Here is a 16,297-nt window from a genome sequence, read left to right as displayed (position 1 = left end):
TAGCAAAACAAAATAAAAACAAAGCAAGTTATAGTTATATACCCTTTGGATTCCCAGACTCCACCCACCCCTTTCCCGGTTTCAGTCCCCAACAAATGTTCATCAGTCTAATATACTGTTTAGCCTGGAGATCTCACGTCCGAGGCTCTCAACCAGCAACAAGGTCCGGGTAATTACTGTTATCTTCTTCTTCAGTCGGGTTGTTCCATGGCAGATCACCGCACCTTTACAACATCTGTGCTACTGACCCTCATTAGGAAGATGACTATATCTCCATTCAACTTGCAGCACTCTTAGTGAGTAACTACGGTTCTCAGTATTCTTTGGGGGAAGACATGACTTTTAAATATTGTGGTATAACAGTTCTTTAAATGTATGGTGTTGATGTGGTGGAAGTCTCAAATTTCACAATGTGGAGGGTCAATTGCAAAAACTTGCAGCTTCAACACTTACAAAAATAATGAGACAAACTATGCTAGTTTTTAATTAATTGTGTGAGAATTCATGCTATTTTTAAATGATCCACCTTTTGCATTCAATGCTGATCTGTTATCAGAAGTTGGATTATTTTTTTATTTAGCTATCTGAATGATGATTATGTTGATTTATTGATTGATTGATTGATTTATTTTTTAAAGAAGTCTCCCATCTCTAGGCTGGGGCTGAATTGCCCACATTGTTATTTAAAATATTGTGTTTCTATAGATGACTTTTTCATGACCCTGTTTTCTGACATTGCCCTTTTCCCTACATCAACTAAACCAAGTGATTAGTGAATGCAATTATTTCCTTTCTGTTACCGTTTGGATGTAATGACTGTTGTAGAGGCACCAGTTATCCAGAATTTTAAGTCTAACATTAACAGCTACGTTATTGCTAATTTTAATAGACAAGTTTTATTAATAAGTATACACAATTGCAAGATGTCAGTGAAAGTTCAATTGTATTAATTTTCTCCTTGGCAGCACAAGAAATCAGAAACATAATTAATTCTCTGTTTCACATACCCCAAACCAAGACGTACCTAATGGGTGAACATTATGGTTTTGCAGTTGGTTTCAAACACCTCCATCTACTGGGGGAAAGATCACTGGCAAAACAAATAGAACAGAGGATCAAAAGAAGAGCCATGCTTGATCAGATCATAGTTTGCCCAGCATTCTGAGATCACAGTGTCATGCCTAGAGATGGGTAAGACATTTGATTCAGTTCACATCTGAAAGTGAACCTACCAAAGTCACACTTTTTGAAAAAATAGATGAACCGAAACACAGCCATCCTTTCCAAGACACATTTATTTAAATTTTTGCAGTGTGATTCCAGCCTAGTAATGGTTCAAAACTGCATATATTTGACTAAAGTATGTGCCCCAAAATGCATGCAATAGTGAAAATAACATACAAGCATGCATTGAAATCAGGGGAATTGCTTTGAAAAAATGTATATAACACAAAAATTCAGAGAAATTCACACCCAAATGCTGATGAATTTTCATGAGGATTTTTTAAAATTGAAAATTGCTGTGGAAATGTGAAGAACTGGCTCAAGATTAGAAATATGAGAAACCAAGAAATACAATAATTGACAGATTCACCCTTCCTTTCTAACAGTTCCCATTGTGAAGACACTTCAGGCCCCCAGGACATACCTGTCTGTCAACCTTCCTGAGAGAGTTTTATCACTGTTGATTATTGTTTGTGAAATTACAAGTAGTGCTGTGCTGAAACCTGGAGAAGAGGTTTCTGTTTTCCTGTCTCCTTCACAAGGCACTTCAGAATTTCTTTATAATTTTTAAGACTAATTTCACTTGGTCTTACCTTATCCTGGTAAGATGGTGGTGTGTTTTTCTTTTCTTTTTTAAACTTTTTTTTTTTTATTAAAGATTTCTTGGTTCACAAAAGTATGCACAATGTCTCTTGTTTCAAGTTACATTTTCTACAGATCAGTTTCATTTGTTGAGACATTAGTGTTACATTAGGAAGAAAGGGGGGAAAGAGTTGGAGGGGGTCATGGTGAGTGAGGGTGGGGTTGGGTGGTGATGTTTCTATTTTACTTGATGTATGTGGTGGGGTTTTGCGTCAGCATCACTTGTGCAGGTTCCCTTTACTATTTGTGTGTGTTCCTTTGGTGGTGAGAGAGGTTGGGGTGGGCCTAGGGTGTGGTTGTTTCTTTGTGATTGACTGTAGTGAACTTTGCTTTCATGTGTGAGTGGATGTTTTTGAATCAGATTAGCCATATTGATTCATATGCTGTTGGTGGATAATTGTCGTTGTCTTGTTGGGCTGGTGGTGTGTTTTCCTTTCCATTAAACACGGCCACAGTGCTGTGCAGCCTCCCCAGCTGCCTGCACTTCCTGATCTGAAAATCATGCCTTGGTGTCTTGTGCTGGGCTTGAACTGAAACAAGGGATGTTATGGACGCTATCTACTGAGTATGTGAGATCACTGTGCTCATCAATTTTGTTTTTGAGGCTTCCTCCTTTTACCCTTCTTTTCAAACCTCCTGTATTGATTTCTTTAGATATAAAAAGACTTAACTTAAAACAACAACAACAACAACAACAACAACAACAACAACAACAATGGGCAGCTGCCAGGTGTATGCCAGGCAATTCCCTTACTTCCCTGCATTTATAAGGAGGCCCAGTGATGGAGACTTTAGGTAACATGGGCATCCAGTGAGGCTGCAAAATGCAGAGCATTTCAGAGAGGACATGTGGAATGAAAGAAATGAACCCACCTCAAAAGTTAGTTAAGCACAATAACCACCCTCCACTCTACACTGCCAGTTTCACCAACATTTACCTTCTCCTGCTAGAGCAGGCATAGGCCAACTCAGTCCTCCAGATGTTTTGGGACTACAACTGCCATCATCCCTGACCACTGGTCCTGTTAGCTAGGGATGATGGGAGCTGTAGTCCCAAAACATCTGAAGGGCCGAGTTTACCTATGCCTGTGTTAGAGTTTTTGAAAGCAATTTCCTTTCTCTTTAATTGATGGATACTGCTCAAGAAAAATTTTTGACAGAAAAATAATTACCAGGGGCCACACATACTTTTCCAAGGACTACCCACTAGAGGGTTGAATCCAACTTAATGTAAGGGCAATCATGTTGTCAGCACATGGCTTTCTGCTTGCGTGATGGAATATTCTCCACCTCCTCTTCCCCCACGCCCCCTGTAAATCTGTTCTAGAAGCTCCCCCAACCGCATCATGGTTTAAATTGGCCCTGGCCATGCCCCCAAGCCGCTTGATTGGCTGCTTGGGTAACTGGTGTGGCCGGGCCTCCCCAGCATAAGGCGGGATGCAGTCCCACCCCCCATGCTGAGGGGGGAGGCTTGGTGGCTCACCTGCAACGAGTCCCCACAAAGAGGTAGAGCTGATTTAAGTAGTTGCTCACTAAAATTCAAACAAAATTCAATTTCGTTACCATTTGTACTGTTAAGCAATATAGCCTCTCCCACCCCAACCAAATCTCTGTTGTTACTACATGGTGATTGACTTTCTGACTTCCTGCATTCCTTATTATGATCATTATCATCATTATTTGCATACTGCCCTATACCTGGGGGTTTCAGGGTGGTTCACAGAATAAAATCAAGGTATAAAACCACAAAATACCTAATAAAAATAAAAACAGCAACCCAATAGCCCCTTCCCCATTCTATTCCTTGAACTACCCTCATATAAATTACAGATTATTTGGTGAATTCTGACTGAGAATTCCATTTTGGGTTGCACTTGATGGCCTCATGTTTCTTCCCAGCAACAGATGCAAAGATATTCCCTTATTTTTCCAGGATTTGTTGGAAGTTATAAATAGGTAAGGATTCTCATAGTTGTCTTTCTCCCATTTCTGCACTTAGCGGGGACTGATTGGCTGCAGACTATTTAGTACAGTAGCTGTCAGTCAAAGGCAGTTCTCTCCAACTCTGATTTAAATAGGTTCTTCCTGGGAAGAGTTTTTTAAAAATCATATATCTCATATTCATATCATGTCTTCTGCCAGATTCAGATTCCTTTGCACACTTTCTATTGCTTTTTCCTCTCCTTTGACTTTGGAATCGGGGGTCAAGTCATATTTATACGTTGAGGGCTTTGTGGGTGTCTTATGGCCCCCACAGTTTATAAAGAATATTAAGGCAGATCACATACAGGAAATGGAATTCCCTTTTGGGAACATTTGAGGGCAAAGGAGAGCCCTTGCCTGTCCAGGAAGTATGTCTTTTGTTGTCCATGCCTATAGCACTATAGCAAAAAATACCTTTTTGCTTTAGGCTGGCTGGTAGTGTTTAATTACGAAGAATACAGATTTCACTAGCCTGTAGAAATAAAGGAAACAGGTCTTTACTAAACATGCAAAGGGTGGGCTTATAAAGCATCCATGACAGATGGCCATCCAACCTCTCCATGGAAACCTGCAATGAAAGAGAGTCCACCACTTCCTGAATGACTCCATTCCACTGCTGAACAGCTCTTACAGTCCAAAAATTCTTCCTGATGTTTAGTCGGAATCTCCTTTCTTGTACCTTGAAGCCATTGGTTTGGGTCCTCAAAGCTTTGAGGCAGCAGGGGAACAGCATCTTCATATTTCCAAGAGGAACTTGAACTAGAAGACCACGTTCAACTTGTTAGGGAGAAATGCTAACTCCTCTGCCAGCTTGGCAGGACTTTGCAAAAGCAACAGGGCTACCAACACATCCACAGCTTTCCTGCAAATGATGGCCAGGGCAGGATGTGAGGCATGGGGCAGCCATATTGCTCTACCAGGCCAGACCTGGCACACAAGCCTGTCACCATCTTGTGATGGCAGTGGACCTGGCAGGGGATCTCTTTCCATTCCCTGACAGACTCATTTTGGACCTTCCTTAGGGCTGACACTGCCCAGGAATCCCTGGGCAAATCTTCCACTCTCCTTCTCATTCATCAGGTAGAAGGGGAAGATCCACACAGAATAATGCAATCATGACTCTGCTGATGCTGGCCACCTGGAGGTTTGGCAAGACTAGGCAGAGGGATGCTTTCATCCAAACCACACACTCTCCCCCATCCAACACAAACTACATGGGCATATAGCTGTGTGTCTGCAAAGCCAAAGACACTATATGTGTTTTCTCCCTTGTTTTGTCTCTCACTAGTTGTTAGAATAATAGTTTTCCTTCTAACATGTTTTCTAGGCCAGGGCATTGCATGAAACTCTCATGTAAGGCTGTGGTGGTGGTGGTGATGACAACAATGGCTGACATCAACTTATTTGTCAACATATATTCAATCGTCTGAAGGAGTTGTGCAATGAAAAAAGCAAAAAGTGGAGGGGGTGAACCATTAAAAAGACAAAACAAAAACAAAAGCAGAAGTGGAAAAAATACAATGTAATAATTTTGCACATATTGCAAAATTACAATACAATATAAAACAATCAAATTCCCCAAAGGCAAGAACATAGCACATTTTGAAAACATTTCAAGCATATTCAAATGATATTAACAGTCATATCTATATTAATTTGTAAAAACACAAACATCAGCATAAAAACAAGTTAGATCCCATATAAAACGCGGCACAGAACTCCATAAAATACATATAAGAGTGCTTAAAATCCTGCACAGAGGAAAGTGCTGTTGTGCTCAGGTCCCTCTTACAGGCTTCCCATGGTCGTGTGGTTGGCCACAATGAGAATAAGATACTGGACTAGATGCATCATTGGGCCTGATCCAGCAGCCAGGTTTTTCTTAGGCTCTTAAACTAATTAGTGCCAAATGCTAAAAGTACCATATTTTTTGCTCTATAAGACTCACTTTTTCCCTCCTAAAAAGTAAGGGGAAATGTGTGTGCGTCTTATGGAGTGAATGCAGGCTGCACAGCTATCCCAGAAGCCAGAACAGCAAGAGGGATTGCTGTTTTCACTGCACAGCGATCCCTCTTGCTGTTCTGGCTTCTGAGATTCAGAATATTTTTTTTCTTGTTTTCCTCCTCCAAAAACTAGGTGCGTCTTGTGGTCTGGTGCATCTTATAGAGCGAAAAATACGGTACATTTAAAAAACAACAAAACAACAACCTAGCAATCCCCTTCCTCTGGTGAAGCAGTGGACACCATGCCCATAATATCAACATGAGATATAGATGGTCTGTGTCAGCCTTCACCAACTTAGTGCCCTTTGGAAGTTTGGAGTTACAAACTCCATTTGCAGCCAGCACCATTTGGACCATACTTTCCACTCAAAACAGGGAGGAGGGAGAAGATCATGAATCTCCAGCCTACGTGCATTTGGACTTCTTCATCTGCATGCGAGTGGGATGTGTCTGCCGTTATGCGAAGAGGATCACCCAAAGGCCTCAGACAACCCTAGCTCAAAATCCCAGATAGAGCTGTTCAGCGTTGCTAACTGTAAATGAGTCGTGACGGCATGCCTAAAATGGCTACACTGCCTAGTATGCTGTGACCTGCTACAGGGCAAACACAGAACCATTTGTGGGATAAAACACCACCCACAACCTTTTCAAAGCTAAGCGCAAAGCAGCCCTGAATGCCAAAGTGTGCTCAAAGTCCAATTTGATATTCTTGCCTTTCACATCAAGGTTCCTATGGGAACTCATGCTTCCACTAAGGCTACAAAATGATTCATCTGGAAAACGCAGAGCTGGACTGTAATTTTACTCAAGTCTTTTCAAAATGTGTGCTTAAAAAAAAAACCCTTTCCCAGTAATGCCTGAAAGTGCTTAATTGGTTACAGGTGGTGTTGCCCGGCAACCATTTCACCTCTTTCTTCCTCTTTTAATACAATTATTATTATAGTGCATTGATTCAAACACACACACAATTATAGAAACTGAAGGATAAAAATACTGTTTGTTTTGGTTGACCCTGGGACGTTTAGAGAACAGACAACATTAGAAGGACATGCAGAAAGAAAGGTGCTGGGGTGTCAGTATGTCAGATATCATCTATATATATTTGTGAGTGTGAGGACACTAGACCACAGCCACAGAGGGTTGGGTGCCAGCAGCAGGACAAACAGACTGCCCTGGTTTGTGCTCACACTGTAGCAACACCAGCAAAGCAGAAACAACCAGGGCCATCCTTACCATTAAGCAAAGGGGGGCAATTGTCTTTGGCAACACACAATGCTCCGTTCCTCTTGAATTCCCTAAGCTACCCTGTTCTGAACTACCTAACCTGATCTAGCCTAGCCTACTTTGCTCCTGTCTGGTACAGTGGAGGATATTGTATTGTTCCATATGTCAGTGATGAAATAAGATTCAGCTGTCAGGTCAGTTGGATTCTGTATGTGGAATCTTATCCTTTGACAGAGAAATGTCTTGGGCGGGCCTTGGTGGGCCATTTATATCCACTGCCCTTGTGGCAGCTCCAACGGCAAGCTTTTCACATGCAGAGGGAAGGTCTAAAAGGGGTTTCTAAATGTGTTCAGCTGAATGTGCTTAGAAACTTCTCCTTAGAAGATTCAGGAACCCTGATAATGGCCAAAGATCTAAGTGAAGCCAAGTCATGCAAGTATATTGAGAGATGAGTTGTGCTGGGGAAAGTGGAGATATTCAGTTCAGTTTGCATTTAAAGGAGAACCAACCTAATCCACACTTTCTTAAACACACATCCTTTGAAATTCTCACTTCTCCAAATTTTGCAACCCACTTCTCCATCTAAAGTAAAGGGTCAAAAAAGGCAAATGCTCGGGTCACATACTAGTGAAAAGAGCAAACAAAAATGCATTATATTGGGGAGGGGAATGCATATAAAATATGTAAATTAGGGGACATTCCCAATAAAATGCGGGCTAATTTTCATGGGGACTTTAAATAATGAAACTGATATGGAAATGTGGAGAACTAAGCTTATGATTTTCCCAGTAGTGATGTATGGAAGTGAGAGATGGACCATCAAGAAGGCTGATCGCTGAAAAATTGATGCTTTTGAATTATGGTCTGGAGGAGACTCTTGAGAGTCCCATGGATTGCAAGAAGATCAAATCTATCCATTCTTAAGGAAATCAGCCCTGAGTGCTCACTGGAAGGACAGATCCTGAAACTGAGGCTCTAATACTTTGGCCACCTCGTGAAAAGAGAGGACTCCCGGAAAAGACCCTGATGTTAGGAAAGATTGAGGGCACAAGGAGAAGGGGACGACAGAGGACGAGATGGTTGGACAGTGTTCTCGAAGCTATGAACATGAGTTTGACCAAACTGCGGGAGGCAGTGGAAGACAGGAGTGCCTGGCATGCTCTGGTCCATGGGGTCACAAAGAGTCGAACACGACTAAACGATTAAACAACTACAAGCTTATGATTGAAAAAAAATGAGAAATTGGGAGAAACCAATATTGTCAGATTCTCCTATCCTTAGTCGTGTCACAAATTAACTAGCTCACATGGGCTCCTTGGGTGGGGTTTCATGGGTCTTTTGAACCATGAAAGCAGTGCACGCTTGTAAACTCAGACAAGAGTAACAGGCTGGGGAAGACTTACGAATACTGGATGGCTGATTTATATCAAGTCAGATCATTGGCTGGTTCATTGGTCACTTTGTTTTTCTGTCTGTTTCTCTGCCATTGCAGTGGCTTGATAGCAGCAGGTGCCTGACAAACAAGAAAAAGAAGAACAATCTGGTTATGCACAGCACATGACGTTTACAGCAGACAACTCCTTCTCTCCACTTAGCAGCCCACCTGCAAGTTGAGATTTGCGCACCTGTGACAGCTGCAGTGCAGATCCCTAATGGGTCACATCAGGGCCTAAACGGGGGGGGGGGGATCCAGACTTTCACACACAAGTGATGTAAGGGAGGAGATTTAGTGAGGGAAAGGAGCAGAGCCTCCTATGCCCACTTTGGCTCTACTGCCATGCCATGCCCAATGCCAACCCCTCCTCAAGACTGTTCATAATTTGCTCCTATGAAATGGAACCTGCAGGGTTAAAGGAAGGGATGACTTGGGGGGCAGCATAGTGTGCAAGCTGAGTGCGCAGAGTTATGGCCCTTCACAAAATGATCACTGTGTGTTCATGAGTGCTTAGACAGGGCTAGAATTAGCAACTTCTACATATCCATATTTTGATGAACTCAATACCCATTGCTTGTGAGTAACCTTTTCACAGATGGCCATTTGCTAAAAAGTATGATACGGAACAGGGACGTGGGTTAAATCACAGAGCCTAGGACTTGCTGATCAGAAGGTCGGCAGTTCGAATCCCCACGACGGGGTGAGCTCCTGTTGCTTGGTCCCTGCTCCTGCCAACCTAGCAGTTCGAAAGCACGTCAAAGTGCAAGTAGATAAATAGTACCGCTCCAGCGGGAAGGTAAACGGTGTTTCCATGTGCTGCGCTGGTTCGCCAGAAGTGGCTTAGTCCTGCTGGCCACATGACCCAGAAGCTGTATGCTGGCTCCCTCAGCCTATAAAGTGAGATGAGCACCGCAACCCCCGAGTCAGCCACGACTGGACCTAATGGTCAGGGGTCCCTTTACCTTTATGATATGGAACAAGCAATTGCTACCATAAAAGAAGGTATGGTGTGGTTCACAGAACACACACACACTGGCTAAGCATGTGCATTTCTGGCTGTTATCTTATATGTGGAATTAATTTTATTAGCAGAGGTTCCCAGGGGTGTGTTATAATGGGGAAGTCAAGGATCGTCATAAGATGATCTACTGATACTAATGATGCAGAATAAGCCACCCTGTTTAAGTTGACTATACAAGGTAAGCTTTATTTCTTTGAAGTTGATTAGATTATGTAGAGACGGTGATTAATAGGCTTTCATCCTTGCTATGAGCCTGTTTGCTGGAACGTGGAGCAATTTAGATTCTTTCTGAAGGCAGGCATTACTCCAAAACACCCACCCACCCTGAAATACAAAATTATTTCCTACTGTTTGAACGCATACGGACTCCTTTTAAACAAAAGAACGAATCAAAATATGTTCAAATGGGCTATTTACAGGACTCTATTTATTTTAAGGGTGCCTACAGAAAGGAAGCAGGCAATTGCTGTCTGATGTTGCTTACAGCAACCTCTTCCCAAGCCAACACAATTGATTTTCTGTTTTGGCGTGGGGGGGGGTGGTAGATTATACAGTGCATAAACCATTCTTTGCAATTTCCATAGACATCTTGTTTCATGCCTGACTGCTGGAAATCAGCCTTTTGTTTGGGGTGCAGGCCTGTGTGGTTTATGTGTCATTTGTATTACCTTGTGGGTGCTACTTTCATTAATTGCTCTGGATGTTAATGGTCATTTAATCCTATGTTCTACAATCCGGCAAGCACTATTTTGCAAAGGTTAATGAAGCCTTTAGGCAATTATGATCTTTACAATACTCCCTGACCTTTGTGAAATGGCTTGCTTCTTCTTCTGCTTCTTCGTCTTTAAAAAACCACTCCTGACAGTAAGCGTTTCTTGGAGCAAAGGAAAAAGAAAAAGACTGCCTTGATCAGCATTCAATCCAGTGACACTGTAAGGCGACCGTAATGCTCTCTCTCACAAACAAATGGGTATACCATTACTAGTAACACTGTTTCCACATTAGCAAAGAGTCCTGAAACTTCCCTACCCACTATTACACATTGGAGAAGGGTTTTACCCCCTGCTCTGTGCTGTATTCTCCATTAGAATACCGTGCACTATTAAACTTGCACTCTTGAGCTATTTTGCTGCTTGTTTTCTTCTTTTACAGTAGTACCTCAGGTTAAGTACTTAATTCGTTCCGGAGGTCCGTACTTAACCTGAAACTGTTCTTAACCTGAAGCACCACTTTAGCTAATGGGGTCTCCCGCTGCTGCCTCGCTGCCAAAGCACAATTTCTGTTCTCATCCTGAAGCAAAGTTATTGACCTGAAGCACTATTTCTGGGTTAGCAGAGTCTGTAACCTGAAGCGTATGTAACCTGAAGCATATGTAACCCGAGGTACCACTGTGTGTGTGTGTGTGTGTGTGTGTGTGTGTGTGTGTGTGTGTGGCAGCTGTTTGGGTTAGTTTCCAAGGTAGGCATGGGGAAGAAATTCAGTTTACGAAATGGCCATAGTTCTGCTTTGCATGTGGAAGGTCCCCAGTTCAGTCTTGGGCTGGGACTGAAGAGGAGCTGCCGGTCAGTGTAGACAACACTAAGCTAGACGATCCAATGGCCTCATTCAGTTTAACCTCCTATGTTCCTAGAGATGGGGAAACTTTTGTTTTGACTGCCTGATCCAAGGTTTACTTACTTTCAATAAAATCATGAAATTAAATTTGATCCACAGCACCTCATTTTCCCAGGCCACTGGTTTTTTGGGAAGGGTTAGGTGGGATGTCTACAAACATTTTGGACAGCTCAGTAGAGCCATTCTATTTCCCTCTTCCTCAGTTCAGTTTTATGACTTTCCACATGATTTAATGGCTCCTTTTTATCCTACTCTCTTTCTGTTTTCCAACAAACAACACCTATCTTAATTATTTGTTTTTCATTCCATTTTTTTAATCTTGCTTTTCTTTGGGTTTGTACAAACTTCTCTTGAAGTCCTTCCACTGCTGCTGCATGAATGTGTTTGTTGCTTTTTATCTATAGTCGTACCTTGGTTCTCTAATTTATTCCATTCCTGGAGTCCATTTACTCCCGAAATGGTTTGAAAACCAAGGCATGGCTTCCTGCAGCCAATCGGAAGCCTCAGAAGCCACATTAGATGTTCGGATTCCCAAAAACGTTCACAAACCGGAACACTTACTTACGACATTTGTGACGTTCAGAACCGATTTGTTCGACAACTAAGGCGTTCAACTAACAAGTTGCGACTGTATTTCTATTTTCTTTCTCGGTTTCTTCTGATGTGCTTGTTTGTTGCTCGCTCTCTCTTCTGGTTTTCATCTGCTTGTTCAAAATTTGAAACTTCTCTCTTCAGTTTGAAGGTAGCTAGTGATGGTTTAATTACATCCAGCTCTTATTGTCCAGTATTTTTGAAGTTCTCTCCCCTCCCTCCTCTAGGTGTGGTTCTTCCCGCCCATAAGTTAAACCTTTCCCTTAAGTAAGGTCCCAGGTGTGCTGCTCATGGCAGACTTCATAACTTCAGAAGGGACAACCATGCTTGCAATTTGCATTCAATTCAGGCAGAAAATAAACAGTTTGCTGGTTTTAAATGGTTGCAAAAAAATAATAAAAAATCCTGGGTTTTTCTGCCTGAGATTTGGCAGGCTTAATCAGCTGGAAGGGTTCTTTTTCCTACAAATTCTATCCACTTATGTGAAAAGGGGGATAATAGCATCTTCATTTTTCCATTATAGTCAATGATAGGGAGGGGTGAAGAGAGCTTCAGATTCATCAGGTCTGATTCGGACACATGTATTAAGTCTAAATGGAAAGACACAGCAAATACAAAACACATCATATTGTTTCACAATGCTGTATATACAAATGCAAGGCAAATCTTGTACCTGGTGCACATTCTTACCTTTTATTGCCCTACCTTGAGTAAGGAAATGTTTTTGACTGCTCCTGGCAGCAGGGCACACACAGAGTTTTGACAGCAAAGGTTGTCCTAATTATTACACCCTTGAAACTGACAGGACAGTCTGTTTTTCTAGGGAATCTACCTTTCATTCTGCAATCGTTCCTTTCCAGGGTTTACATTTGACAACTGTAATGCACTGCTAAATATATCCATTTCTTAGAACCAGTTAAGACATCCAAGATTGGATTTGTGCAAAGGCAACGTTATGATAGGAATATGTTGGCAGTATTTTGCCAAATATTTAAGATCTCTGCAAACACAATTCATAAGGGTGGCGTTTAGCATCAGGGAGGATAAAAATGATTACCATATTTCAAGATAGCTTGTGAACCTCAACATGGATAAGACATGACATGTTCAATTTATTGACTTAATTTATTCATTGCATATGCCTTCCAAGACCAAAAGGACTGCAATGCAAGTGCTTTATTGTTTATGTCAGAACCTGGTTACTGCTTTTATATATGCAAGATTCATCATTTCAGCAAGGCTTGACATACATAACTCCACACAAGCAGCTTCCACCTAAGAACAGTGCAACCTATTCACATGGTAGGGTAAATATTCTCTTATTTCCATTTGGGGGCTGAAAATAGCAGTTTCAGAGTTAGTGGAGAAATAGTTCCTGAACAGCCTATATAGCACATATGAGAAAATTGCACCTTTCTTTCATTCTTTCTTTTTCCAGTTCTGTTCCCCTTGCTTCCCCAGCAGCCAGTTCCCATCAGCCTCAACCAGCAACACCAAAAATAAAGAATGATGGGAGCTGTGTTCCAATGACATCTGAAGAGGCACAAGCTCCCCACCCCTGCTTTGGATTTCCATCTTTAAAAATCATAAGCCAGTTTTTTTAATAAAAAAAAAAAGATGGGGAAGCTAAAGGTAAAGGGACCCCTGACCATTAGGTCCAGTTGTGGCCGACTCTGGGGTTGCGGCACTCATCTTACTTTACTGGCCGAGGGAGCCGGCGTACAGGTTCCGGGTCATGTGGCCAGCATGACTAAGCCACTTCTGGCGAACCAGAGCAGCACACGGAAACACCGTTTACCTTCCCGCCGGAGTGGTACCTATTTATCTACTTGCACTTTGACATGCTTTCGAACTGCTAGGTTGGCAGGAGCAGGGACCGAGCAATGGGAGCTCACCCCGTCATGGGGATTCGAACCTCCAACCTTCTGATTGGCAAGTCCTAGGCTCTGTGGTTTAACCCACAGCACCACATAGACACAAAACAATCCAAACCTGCTTCTGCACCAGACTGAGGGGATTTGATTTGGTGGGGGTGTTCCTGCATGCCTAGCTGTGTCACCCTATGCTAGCCTCCTGGTGGCTGCCTTTGGAATGTTCCCAGCAGGATGGTTTCAGGCCTGATTTGGGTTAAATTGGTAGGGAAGCTTCAGGTTGGTAGAGCAATCTTTCTGTCCTCCTGTTCCATCTTCTAACCTGATTGATGACTGAAGATGCAATGTTGCTCCTTAAAGGTCTACTTTGCTCCTACCTGGGGCAGGAAGGGTAGGGATTTAGGACTGCAGCCAACTTGAACAAATAAATCCAGATATCAATGGGTGAGCATGAATGTGTGAACAAGCATTGCTGGTGACACTTTGTGGTGTCATGTCCACGCACATCAGAAGCCCCATTTGAACTCCATTGATTTTCTTTATGGAAAAGTTAAAAGAGAAATTCTTTAAGTATATATAAGCTGCTTCCCAACATTCCCCTCCAATCCTCTGAAGCAGCACACAACAGAAATACCCCCAAAAGAGCATAAAATAGAAAAAAAATGCATACATAGCATATGAGTATATTAATTCATACACACAACTCAAAAACACCAAGTTTCACAAATTCAGTATACATTGCAAAATGGCTGAATCGTTTTTCAAGGAAAAGCCTCTTAAAATATATTAACCCTGTAATGAACCCATCAAAACAACAAACCAACAAAAGAGAAGAAAAACCCTGAAGTTAACAAGATACCTTCTTGTTTACATCATGTTTGTCCTGGAAAAAAATGGCTGAATCACAGTTTGGTTCTCCTGCTGCATTCTGTCAAACCAACCCCAGTGCAAGCAGCCAGTTTCTCCGTAGTCATGAATCCAAGCACGTAGCATAGTGTACACACTGTACCGGGATTATTTCTTCTCGACAATCAATAGCAGTCCAGAAAATAATGTTCTTGTAAAACCTGTGGGGTTTTAATTTTCATTTCATATAATTATTCTTTGTTCCAGGTAATTATATTTGTTAATAACACTGAAACAAGATTTCATGTCTTGCACTACTCTTATAAAATTGCCATTTGAAATAAATTAAATCCCCTTTGAGAATAATAACAATATATTAATTCATTTCAAGCTCCAGTAATGGCAAGAGATAGGCTATACTGTAATCTGATCAGGCAGGACAACCTTCTTAGACCTCAAAGGCATTTACATCTTGACATTTACACTTCTAATGTGATGTATGGTTATAAATCGTATTTAGAATCAGTAGCATGTAACTCTTAACACTTCTTCTGGATTTTTTTAATGGCAGAAATGAACTGAATGCATTAGGCATAGTCCCTGTGAACTCAATGAAGCTACAGTATACCATTAAAGTAGTCTGTGAATTCCTTCCTTAGTAAGATGGATGGATCACTTCAAGCAGACAGGGAGGATATAGGTGATTCCCAGATGGTACTGATTGCTGCTGATGTCCTGGGCTGGCAAAGGCAATTGAGCCAAGAGACATTCCTGAGCTAGCCGTGAGCCAATTGATTTCTCATGGGGTTGGAGGCTACAAAGTTGATCAGATCAGGAGCAGGAGCAGAAGCAGAATATATTTCCAAAGAAAAATGCTTAAAAATTGGTGTTTGAGAAACAATTTTAGAAGATATTTTCAAATAACTAGGGCTAGTTCACATGAAATGTATCCGAATGATCAGACTTTAGGGGGCTTCCAGGCTTCTGCTATTTTCGGGTGGGATTCAATCATATCCTGCAAATTCATGTCATGCAATTATAGTCTTGCACAACAACTCAACGTCCCCAAAAGATCAGAAGCTTTTCTCTTTTTTGTGATATGTGGTGGGCAGTGGCGTAGCGTGGGGGGTGCAGGGGGAGCCGGCTGCACTGGGCGCAACATCTGGGGGTTAGGGTTAGGGGGCGCAAATTACTTGCCTTGCCCCGGGTGCTGACAACCCATGCTACGCCACTGGTGGTGGGGAGAAACACTGGAAAGTGTGGGATGATACTTGCTTTGACACAATGTTGTCCAACCTCCTCACAAACAAATCAGGATAAACTTTCATTAAAAAGCTGACATTGTCTAATCTTCCTGCAAGCAAGTCAGGATGAATGCCCAATAACCATGATTTGGTCACATCACTAAAATGGTTTAAATATTTTTATTGTGTTTTTTTATTACAGATATGTCTGCCATATAAAATAATGATATGTGTGTTTGTGTGCATGTGTGTATGGGAAAGGATAAGCGAACCCTTTCTTTCTGAAAAAAGGATCTTTTTAATGGGGAAAGGAATTCATTATCAAGGATACTTTGACTATAGCAGGATTCAGTAGAAATCCAGTTCATTTCTGGATGCAAGTGGCAGAGTCAATTATGTAAAAAAAGAAGTTAAATACACTTTTAGCTATCACAATGGATGGGAGGCAACGAAAATGAATATTTAAATATTTGCTGGCCACAGGAAGGAAAAGCGATGAGAGAACAGTTAACGTGTAACAAAAAGGAAACCAAATACAATGGTACCTCGGGTTATGAACTTAATTCGTTCTGGAGGTCCATTCTTAACCTGAAACCGTT

The 16,297-nt window shown here is 41.8% G+C and overlaps 1 long non-coding RNA gene across 2 annotated transcripts in view; it reads right to left on the bottom strand.

Moving 5' to 3' along the window:
* Nucleotides 1-14,668, bottom strand: part of LOC309335874 — a 29,543-nt gene extending 14,875 nt beyond the window's left edge. The window contains exons 1-3 of one of the 2 annotated variants that reach the window (XR_014153785.1): nt 14,468-14,668; nt 8,536-8,589; nt 3,255-3,394 (exon numbers count right to left, since the gene is read on the bottom strand). This is a non-coding gene — a long non-coding RNA (uncharacterized lncRNA). Of the gene's footprint in view, nt 1-3,254; nt 3,395-8,535; nt 8,590-14,467 lie in introns of those variants that run through there. The other variant, XR_014153784.1, reaches the window with a different exon arrangement.
* Nucleotides 14,669-16,297: the final 1,629 nt, after the last annotated feature.

The sequence above is a fragment of the Podarcis erhardii genome, assembly GCF_964252035.2.
Source record: "Podarcis erhardii genome assembly, chromosome: 1".
NCBI lineage: Eukaryota > Metazoa > Chordata > Lepidosauria > Squamata > Lacertidae > Podarcis > Podarcis erhardii.
The sequence above is the reverse complement of the archived record's forward strand: the minus strand, read 5'-3'. Positions and strand labels throughout refer to the sequence as shown.